The 9,380-nt window shown below is 43.2% G+C and overlaps 1 protein-coding gene across 1 annotated transcript in view; it reads left to right on the top strand.

Moving 5' to 3' along the window:
• Positions 1 to 2,764: 2,764 nt before the first annotated feature.
• Positions 2,765 to 9,380, top strand: part of WARS2 (tryptophanyl tRNA synthetase 2, mitochondrial) — a 111,404-nt gene continuing 104,788 nt past the window's right edge. Inside the window, exon 1 of the mRNA XM_056123784.1 lies at positions 2,765 to 2,870. The gene's annotated coding sequence lies outside the window, so the exon portion shown is untranslated. The remainder of the gene's footprint in view (positions 2,871 to 9,380) is intronic.

Below are 9,380 nucleotides of genomic sequence, written 5' to 3'. Positions count from 1 at the left end.
CACTGAGAGTATCCTGCCCGCATATATGCCTGACTGGGAACACCTGTAAAGGTGATTAGAGGCTGCCCCAAAAGCCTCCATCCCTCTCGGAGACCCTGGCAAGCTACTGAGAGTATCCCTCCCACATGGCAGAGCCTGGCAAGCTACCCGTGACGTACCCAATATGCCAAAAACAGTAACAATGATGGTCCTCATTTCCCTGACCCTGAAAGAGCCCCCAATATGCCACCGGGCTACACTAGCACGTGACAGGGACGAATGGAGACGTTTCTGGTGCCCGCTCAAACAAACTGATGAACAATGGGGAAATTGTGATAGTGAATCTTGGTCAACTGTAAGGGTAAGTGAATCTACATAGCAACATTTGTGGAAATTGTCTTTTAATACTTTTCTACCAGTATACAACTTTTTTAAGTAGTTATAAAACCGCACATTTCCAAGATACTGTCCATCTTTGTCAAGCTCAGTCATGGCTTCTGCTGGATCTTTCCTGGGTCTCAGTAACACTACATTTTTGGTGTTTTCAAATCACTTTTAAATTTCTATTATCTAATTACTTTCAGTTCATAAGTTCTACCTGATGGTCTCAAAAATTTCTTTCAATTACCATCTGTTGTGCAGTTCAGCTCACTGATCTCCACATCCATGATCAACCTTGTGGCATCACATTTGGAAGTAGTAAAATACCTCAAATATAAGAAACCAAACCAAACCGATAAATTTTGTTGAAGAATGAGGCTTGACTTCCATGGTTGCCAATTTTTGCCTTCATCTCTAAAATTCCTTCCCTGTTTATTTCTGTATTGCATGAATTATGCTTTGAATTACCCGTGATTTTTTATCCTTCTTCGAGCTTTCACTGTATGGTTCTAATTTTAGGTTTCTGTTTTTTCCTTTTCTCATCCAGCTGTTACATTTCAGTTTCTTAAGAGATTTGGCATTTCTTATTCCATTAATCCCTTACTTCTCCCTGTGGAAATGTGGTAATCTTTAGTATTTGTCAAATGGATAAAAACACAACAAAATACATAAAGGAAATTGACAAAAGCCTTCCGGTAAGTTATCTTTTATTGATAAGAATCTTATCTGGGAGCTTTGGGTGTGTATTATCAGCCCTGCATTATCATGTTATCTCTTCTCATAAATTAACCCACAAACAAACCAGTTTCTTCTATTAAGTTTTCCAGTAGGCCTTCTCTGGGCCAGGTTGAAAGACTCTAACTCTAACCATACCCCATCTTCTCCAGTTTGGTGTTTGTTCTTTAACAGTGCTAGCAATTCTAAAACAGTGGCGAAAAAGATTTGCTATATATGTATCATGTGGATCATATACATAACCTTTAAGTATCTGCATTGCCAACCATAATGCCCAAAAGTTAAGATATAGGAGTACAGAAGAGAGAGGGGAAGGGAGGAGAGGAGGGGAGGGGAGGGGAGGGAAGAGGAGGAGAAGAGAGGAGGGGAGAGGAAGGGAGGGGAGGGGAGGGGAGGGGAGGGGAGGGGAGGAGAGGAGAGGGGAGGAGAGGGGAGGAGAGGAGGGGAAGGAGGTGCTTGTCCTGGTGGCTAGGGAGGAGAACTGGGAACACTGGTGGTGGGAAACTACTCTAATGAAGGGAAGGGTGCTGGAAGATTGTATGACTGAAACCCAATCAAGAACTATGTATCTCATTGTGATTCAATTTTCAAAATATAAACTACTGTCTAGTTCTCTCTCTTGGAGAACCCGACAGGCCACCCAGTGTATCTTGCCCCAACGGCAGAGTCTGGCAAGCTCCCCGTGGCATACTCAATATGCCAAAAACCAGTAACAATGCTGGGTCTCATGTCCCTTGACCCTGAAGTGCCACATCCAACGTGGCACTTGCTAAAAATCCCAGGGCTAGGAACGAACGGAACCGTTACTGGTGCCTGCTCGAGGAAACCGATGAACAACAGAATGACAGTGATACAGTAACATTATTTTTAATGTTATTATTTTATTATTATTATTAATGTTATTAATCATTTTTAATGTTTTGGAGTGATAGCACAGCAGGTAGGGTGTTTGCCTTGCACGCAGCCCGAACTGGGTTCAATTCCCAGCATCCCATATGGTCCCCTGAGAACGGCCAGGAGTAATTCCTGAGTGCATGAACCAGGAATAACTCCTGTGCATCGCTGGGTGCGACCCAAAAAGAAAAAAAAAAAAAAAAAAAAAAAAGGTCTGCTACCCCCCCACCCCCACCTTTCCAAGGTAAGATGTACCTTCACTAACTAGCAGAATAGAACTGAACAAACGTCTGGAAAGCACACAGGCCTTGGGGGGGAGGCTCCACGCAGGAACGTTGGAAAAGCTGCCTCGGATCCAATTATTAAAAAAATAATTGAAAGTTAAGAAAAAGATGAATGTCCTTTCTTAATAATAATAAAAAATAAAATAATAAAAAATAAAATTTTATAATAAAATAATAAAAAATAAAATAAAATCTTAATAATAATTCAAAGGAAAGAAAAAGGAGCGCAAAGGGAAACTTCCTTGACTTTCTCCCGGCCAACAGCGCTATCAACCTCCCCCAGCCGCCCCCCTGCCCCCTCCCGCCCCCCACAAGGCGCTAAGGTCCCCCTCGAGGCCGCCCTGCACAGCCCAGGCCCGGGCGCAGGAGCACGCCCACTGACGGGCGTCTTCCGGCCCGCGAGGCGGAAGTGAGGCGCCGGCGCCGACGTCACCGGGCCGGGCCGGCTCCGCCCTTCCCAACATGGCGCTGCGCTCAATGCGGAAGGCGCGAGCGTGCTGGCGCCGCATCCGGGCATTTCACGCGGGCCCCGCCGCGGCTCGCGCTCCGCGGGACCCCGAGGCTGGCCCTTCTGGGCCCGGCCTCCCACCCCGCCAGGTACTTCTCGTCCCCTTCGCCTGCCCCCCGCGGGCTTCCCGCGGCTCTCTTCCTCCCGGCGCCCGCCCGGCCTCGGACTGCCCTTCCGGACCGGGCGCGTCGTGACGCCTCGCGCCGGCGGTGGGCGGGGCTACGTCGCCGCCTCCTCCTGCCCGGAGCGTTGCCACGGCAACTGTTGCTGGGCAACGGGGGAAGCCACGCCGGGCGGGGTTCTCCGGGATGCTAGAGGATGTTCTGCTTTCCCGGGCGGCTTGGCTCTCTCGTGGCGGTTGCTGTTGGGGCCCCTTTTGTCCAACTGCAAGCCCAGGGGGCAGGAGGAGGAGTCGGAAGAGACGCCTGGTTAGCGCTTGACTGGTGTTGAGTCGGTGCAGACCCTTCCTCTGCCCGCGTGGCCCTTGAGCAAGTGTCTTTGCACCTTCTCCCCGGTTCCTTCTTAGAGCTGCAGAGTAACTGTAAGCAGCAGGCGTTGTCACGGAATCGTGGGAAGCTTCCAAACTCCATCGTCGTCCTGTTCTGTTCCTGCCAGCACCGCTGCTACCATACTCCTGTAGTGCTGGTAGCATGGTACCTACCACCTTCAATCCATTCGATTTAAGAATTTTACCCTCATGACAAAAAAAATGTGTGTGTGTGTGTACTCACACATCTGTATACACATATATATGATATTTTGCAGAATTTATGTAGTTTTCAAAATATTTACTAAACATCTTCCAAGTGCAATTTCAGGTTTAGGCTCTTTGCTGACGAATTTTAGGAAATATTTATTTTGGAAACTAGATAGAAATTTGAGACTCTGGCTATTAAGTGGTTTCTTGGAGGTTTTGCATAGTCATTTTTATAATGTATAAGTGTGCAAATTTTGTTATCTTAACTGAGGTACTGGAAAGAACACTAGACTGTAAGTGAACCAGAGGCCTGAGTATTTGTCACTTGCTAGCTGTGTGATATACCAGTTACTTGTGGACTTATTTTCTTTGGCAAGATAGAGGGAAGAGTGGACTGATTTGCACATTAATGTTCCTGCAAGCTTTGAAAAGTAAAGGAAGCCAAAGAGATTAGTTATGAATCCAAGATTTTAAGTTCCACGTATTTTTCCAATTGTCTCTTAAATTACTTCTGTTTCTCTAGGTATACTTCATTGGTTTGGGCCTGACATGATTCTTGTATGGTTAAAGGGCATTTTATATTAGAAAGCTCTGTCAACAAAACATCTGTTCGAATATTATTTTAAACTTCAGATGATAGTGTTAGATAAGAATGGATTCAAAATTAGATCAGTTATTATAAATTCTATTTTAAAATTAGGCAAATCCATCAAACACTCCTCTCATTTGACATTTGAGGATTTTATTCTTTGGAACCAGAGTTGATCTATTACTACACTTAGAGTTAACAATAGCATATTAAAATGTATGTTACCCAGGTAACAAAGCCTTTGGCCCAAACTTTCTCTCATTTCAAAATAAGAATTGTGGGGCTGGAGTCATAGCACAGCGGATAGGGCGTTTGCCTTGCATGCCGCCAACCCAGGTTCGATTCCAAGCATCCCATATGGTTCCCAGAGCACAGCCAGGAGTAATTCCTGAGTGCATGAGCCAGGCGTAACCCCTGTGCATCGCTGGGTGTGACCCAAAAAGCAAAAATAAAAAATAAAATAAGAATTGTGATTGTCATGAGAGTTAAAGAATCAAAGAGAGAACAAACCCCACAAAATTAGAGCCCATGAAATCACTGTCAGTGAAAGAAAAAATATTAAGCCTCTTATTGTTCAGTGGCATTTATGAACATTATTATTTTAATCAGATATTAGTCTTTATCATTGCAGGATGCAACATTTCCAGAGCAGATTAGTGTTTCCAAGTCTTCAGTTTCACTTTAATTAGAGTAAGAATAAAAAGTGAGAGCGTTTTTAAAAAAATGTATAAATATACATATAGTTTTTAGTAATATGTAGAACTATGCAGAGCCATAAGAACTAAGAACTAATGTGGTTTTTTTTAAACTAACAGAAAATTTGCAAAATTGTATTCGTGATGTAATTGAAATACATTTGTAAATAAATGTATAATTTATGCAGAGAAAAAAAGACCGACAGGCAGGAAGTAACTGTAAAAAACAGCATACTCTGAAGGGTTTGTGTTCCGGGGCTCTCCGGGCAGCTCTATCTCACCACCTGCATTTGGTGCTCTCGAGCCGCTGTGTGTGGACTGGATCCGGATGGCTGTTGGCCAAGGGCAGGCGAAGGAAGGAACGAGGGCCAAGCCGGTCAATTGATCAGATGCCGTTTATTCCATTCTCATCCCCGTTCATTCCTGTTTCTCTCTCTCTCCTTCTCTCCCGGGCCCCAATCAGGAACCTCTGTTTCCTGGCTCTGACTCTGGATATTGATCCCCCAGCCCACTCTTACAGTCTAGTTAAATCCCCCTTGAGGGGCTGGGCTTACACATAGGTGTGTTCTCAATCAATAGGGTTAAAGTTCTTCTCCTCATGGGATGCTGCTTCTTGGACAGATTCTCTTTCAGCAGGATGACCCACCCAAGGACAGAATCCCATGGGTGTGTTTCTCCTCTCCTTATCCAACAAACATATAAGCATTCACAATATTAATCATTTTGTATGGACACAGTAAGAGATGCATTAAGCTAATAGAATTGCTCTCCTGGGGTCATCCCGATCTCAGACTATAGTGCTCAGTCCAGATTAGTCTTTCCTATTCCTGTCAAGGTCCTAGTCTCCTCCTTACTCTTGGATCATGACAGCATTTGTCCATGATCAAGCTCTGTGGCACTTTGGCCAGGCCCATCTCGATGCCATGGTAGCACATAGTTTACCCCTTGCTTTGGTTCCATCCAGTCCCTTGTTGGGACCCTGCTTTGGGGGGCGTTAGGAAGTGAGGGCAATTGAGGCTTAAGTTGAGGAGGCAAATGCCGAGGAATAAATAATATTCCAATTAAATCTTATGTTACAAAAGCGTAATATTAATTGTCTTCTTGTGTCTATACAAAAGGTCGTTGCTTTAAAGTAAACTATTCAAAAGACATAAGGAGAGGAGAAAGGCAATATTATCTTACAGTATAAGTTCAGTTTCCTAGAGAGATCTGACCTTACAAATGAACAGAAACTGGTTAGGGGAATAAGCTGATTGATTAACTGTTTGTGGAAGAGAGAAGTGGTTGCAGATAAACAAAAGAACAGGAGTCACTCGAGAGCACTTTGATGGGTCTGACCTGATACACCTAAGCTCCTTGTGGCAAGGGAGAAACGACAAAGCAGTGTTATCCTACATTAACCATTGAACATTTTTTGTTTTGCTTTTTATTTTATTTTATTTTATTTTTGCTTTTTGGGTCACACCTGGCAAAGCACAGGGGTTACTCCTGGCTCATGCACTCAGGAATTACCCCTGATGGTGCCCAGGGAACCATATGGGATGCTGGGAATCGAACCCGGGTTGGCCGCGTGTAAGGCAAACGCCCTACCCACTGTGCTATCACTCTAGCCCCTTGTTTTGCTTTTAAAGAGCAAAACAAAAAAATGTTAAATTTGGTCTTTCTAAATAATGGATTGGAAATAATTTTTCTTCTTTAAGCTTTCTGGTTTGTTTGTTTTTTTCCCATGTTTTAAATGGAAGATATAGCACTTTTAGTCTGAGGAAAGTTTTTAAAGCATTGATTTCCTTATAAATACATAGTTGTTAGTATCATCTGTGATTCTTTAAGTTTCTAAAAGAGATACTTTCCCACAGTGCTGTTATTAAAATGGCCCAAGAAAAGGACTACTAAAAATTTATGGCCACTTTTCCTGCATGTATCTCCTTTTTCGCTTGAAAAGCTTGCTTTGAAGTCAAAGAGATTTTTGTGAACAGATGCAGAAATTTGTGAAGGAAGAATTGGATTCTCAAACCAGATGCATTCGACATTTTTATGATATCTCATAACCTTTGTAGAAAACAAAAAATATTTTTCGAGGGTCTAGAATAATAAAAAGAAATAAATATGTATCACGTGGGTGATTCTATCAAAAGAAAAGAAATAGCCAAGTTTCTTGTGATTAGTTTTGACCTGCAGTCACTCCTTATGGTGAGCAGCAAAAATGAATAAACCAAAACAGTGCTTTGTTGGAAACTGATTGTTAGACTGTTATGTTTCATAGGTTGTTTTAATATTTTCTTTATATAGCAAAATCTTGAGTAATAAGCTCGGCATGTTCCCTTGGTTATCTTAAAGACTGGCTTTCACTCAGCAAAGTTAGTTGTAGACTCAGGTTCAAACTGAAAAATCAGGAGAAAAGGGGAATATCAAGCATATCTCATTATCGGATGGCCGCAGTTTGTATGAAAGCTGTTTATTTTGCCAGGTGTTGCCTGTCAGAAAACTGTTGGAGTCTGATGCAGTGAGAGTAGTCACAGAGTCAGAGGAATAAATATCTAACATGTTGTGTTTAAAACTGGTGGCAGTACGTAAATTTAAACCTATCATCATTGCGTTGACTGTGTGTCCAGAATCTATACTTCTTTAATCACTCTCTTCTTCTGATGTTGGGCAAAGATTGATGTATTCGTGAACTTCTGTGAGAATTTTCTACTCATTCAAGGAGCAGTATAAAATGTTCATATTTTATCACAGTTGAGCAACACATTTAATTACTACTGTCAGTAATCTCGATTTGCCTGGAAGCAAACCTAGGACCTCACTCATGCAGGGTAAGTGCCTACTGGTATCTCCATCCCTAATCTTTAACACTTAATTTTAAATATAAGGAAATAAACTTTAATTATATCACTTACCTAATGTCACAAATCTAACTGTGGAATTATGGTGGTGAAATTTTCTATCGGCATTCATTCCATATTTTCCAAGTAACATTTGTGAGTGTTAGTTTTTAGGATTCAAATGCTGTCAAATTGGGGTAGTGTTTGTCCCTGAGTTCCTTTTATCTCAGTTTTGGCTTTCTAAATTAAAAAAATATTCATTAAAGAACTGTGATTTACAAAGTTATTGATAGTTGAGTCTTTGACATACAATATTCCAACACCAGTTTTACCACCACTGTTAACTCTCTTCACACTGTGTTCCCATGCTCCCTCCCTCCATCCCCCCACACCCTGGCCTGTCACCTTGATAGGCACATTTCAAAGTTCAATGTTGTTTAGATTTCACATTTTCAGTGTTATTGAGTCTGTGTTGTGGATATACAACTGTACCACTCTCCCATGGGCTGGAGCAGCGATAGCACAGCGGGTAGGGCGTTTGCCTTGCACGCAGCCAACACAGCCGACCCGAGTTCGATTCCTCCGCCCCTTTCAGAGAGCCTGGCAACCTAACGAGAGTATCTCGCCCGCAGGGCAAAGCCTGGCTAGCTACCCGGGACGTATTCGATATGCCAAACACAGTAACAAGTCTCACAATGTTACTGGGCCCGCACGAGCAAATCGATGAACAACGGGAGGACAGTGACAATGACCACTCTCCCACATCTCCAGTATACAAAACAGGCCCCTGATTCCTCTCCCCCGTCATCTTCTCTCAGCTTTTTCTGCTATATATGCTCTGTCCAACATGCACATTGGGCAAACCAGCCTGAGAAAGCTAGAAGGAATCATTAATACTATCAGGGAATTTTGTTGGTTGATCACCTATCAGACTACTTTATCTCTCTGTGCTTTTCTTAGGGTGTTAGTTAGGGTATTCTGTGGGCCTGCTCTAAAGCGCCTTTGAATCTCACGATCATGATCAGATAGATCATCCTGTTGTTCATCGGTTGCCTCGAGTAGGCACCAGTAATGTCTCCTTCGTCCTAGCCCTGAGATTTTAAAAAGTGCCATATTCAAGGCTCTTTCAGGGTTAGGAGAATGAGACACATCATTGTTACTGGTATTTGGCATATTGGGTACGCCACGGGGAGTTTGCCAGACTCTGCCGTGTGGGCAGGTTACATTCGGTAGCCTGCCAGGATGTCCAAAGTAAGAATGAGATAATAAGAGCTGGGTTTTATAGTCTCTGGGTCTTGGCCATGGATGTGATTACACGGCGCCAGGGGGCCAGTTGGTGGGTGTGACCCCTGCCTACTGGAAGATAGAGGATCTGGGTGGATCTGTTTATTTAAAATGCTCTGAGATTCGTTTTTTGCTGTGACCTGATTTAGCTTATTACAGACAATAAAGTTTCAATTATTTGAAAATATCTTTTAAGTGGCTAGTGAAGAAGGGCTGGAGTGATAGCACAGCGGGTAGGGCATTTGCCTTGCACGTGGTTGACCCAGGTTTGATTCCTCCATCCCTCTTGGAGAGCCTGGCAAGCTGCCAATAGTATCCTGCCCGCACAGCAGAGCCTGGCAAACTCCCCATGGCATATTCGATATGCCAAAAACAGTAACAAGTCTCACAATGGAGATGTTACTGGTGGCCGCTCGAGCAAATTGATGAACAACGGGGTGACAGTGCTACAGTGCTACAGTGAAGACTAATGGTAACTGGTGAAAATATAGAGAAAGAATTGTAGAGAAATG

The sequence above is a fragment of the Sorex fumeus genome, unplaced genomic scaffold, assembly GCF_029834395.1.
Source record: "Sorex fumeus unplaced genomic scaffold, SorFum_2.1 ptg000001l, whole genome shotgun sequence".
NCBI classification, from domain to species: domain Eukaryota; kingdom Metazoa; phylum Chordata; class Mammalia; order Eulipotyphla; family Soricidae; genus Sorex; species Sorex fumeus.
Note: the sequence above shows the minus strand (reverse complement) of the source record. Positions and strands in the feature narration are given on the sequence as shown.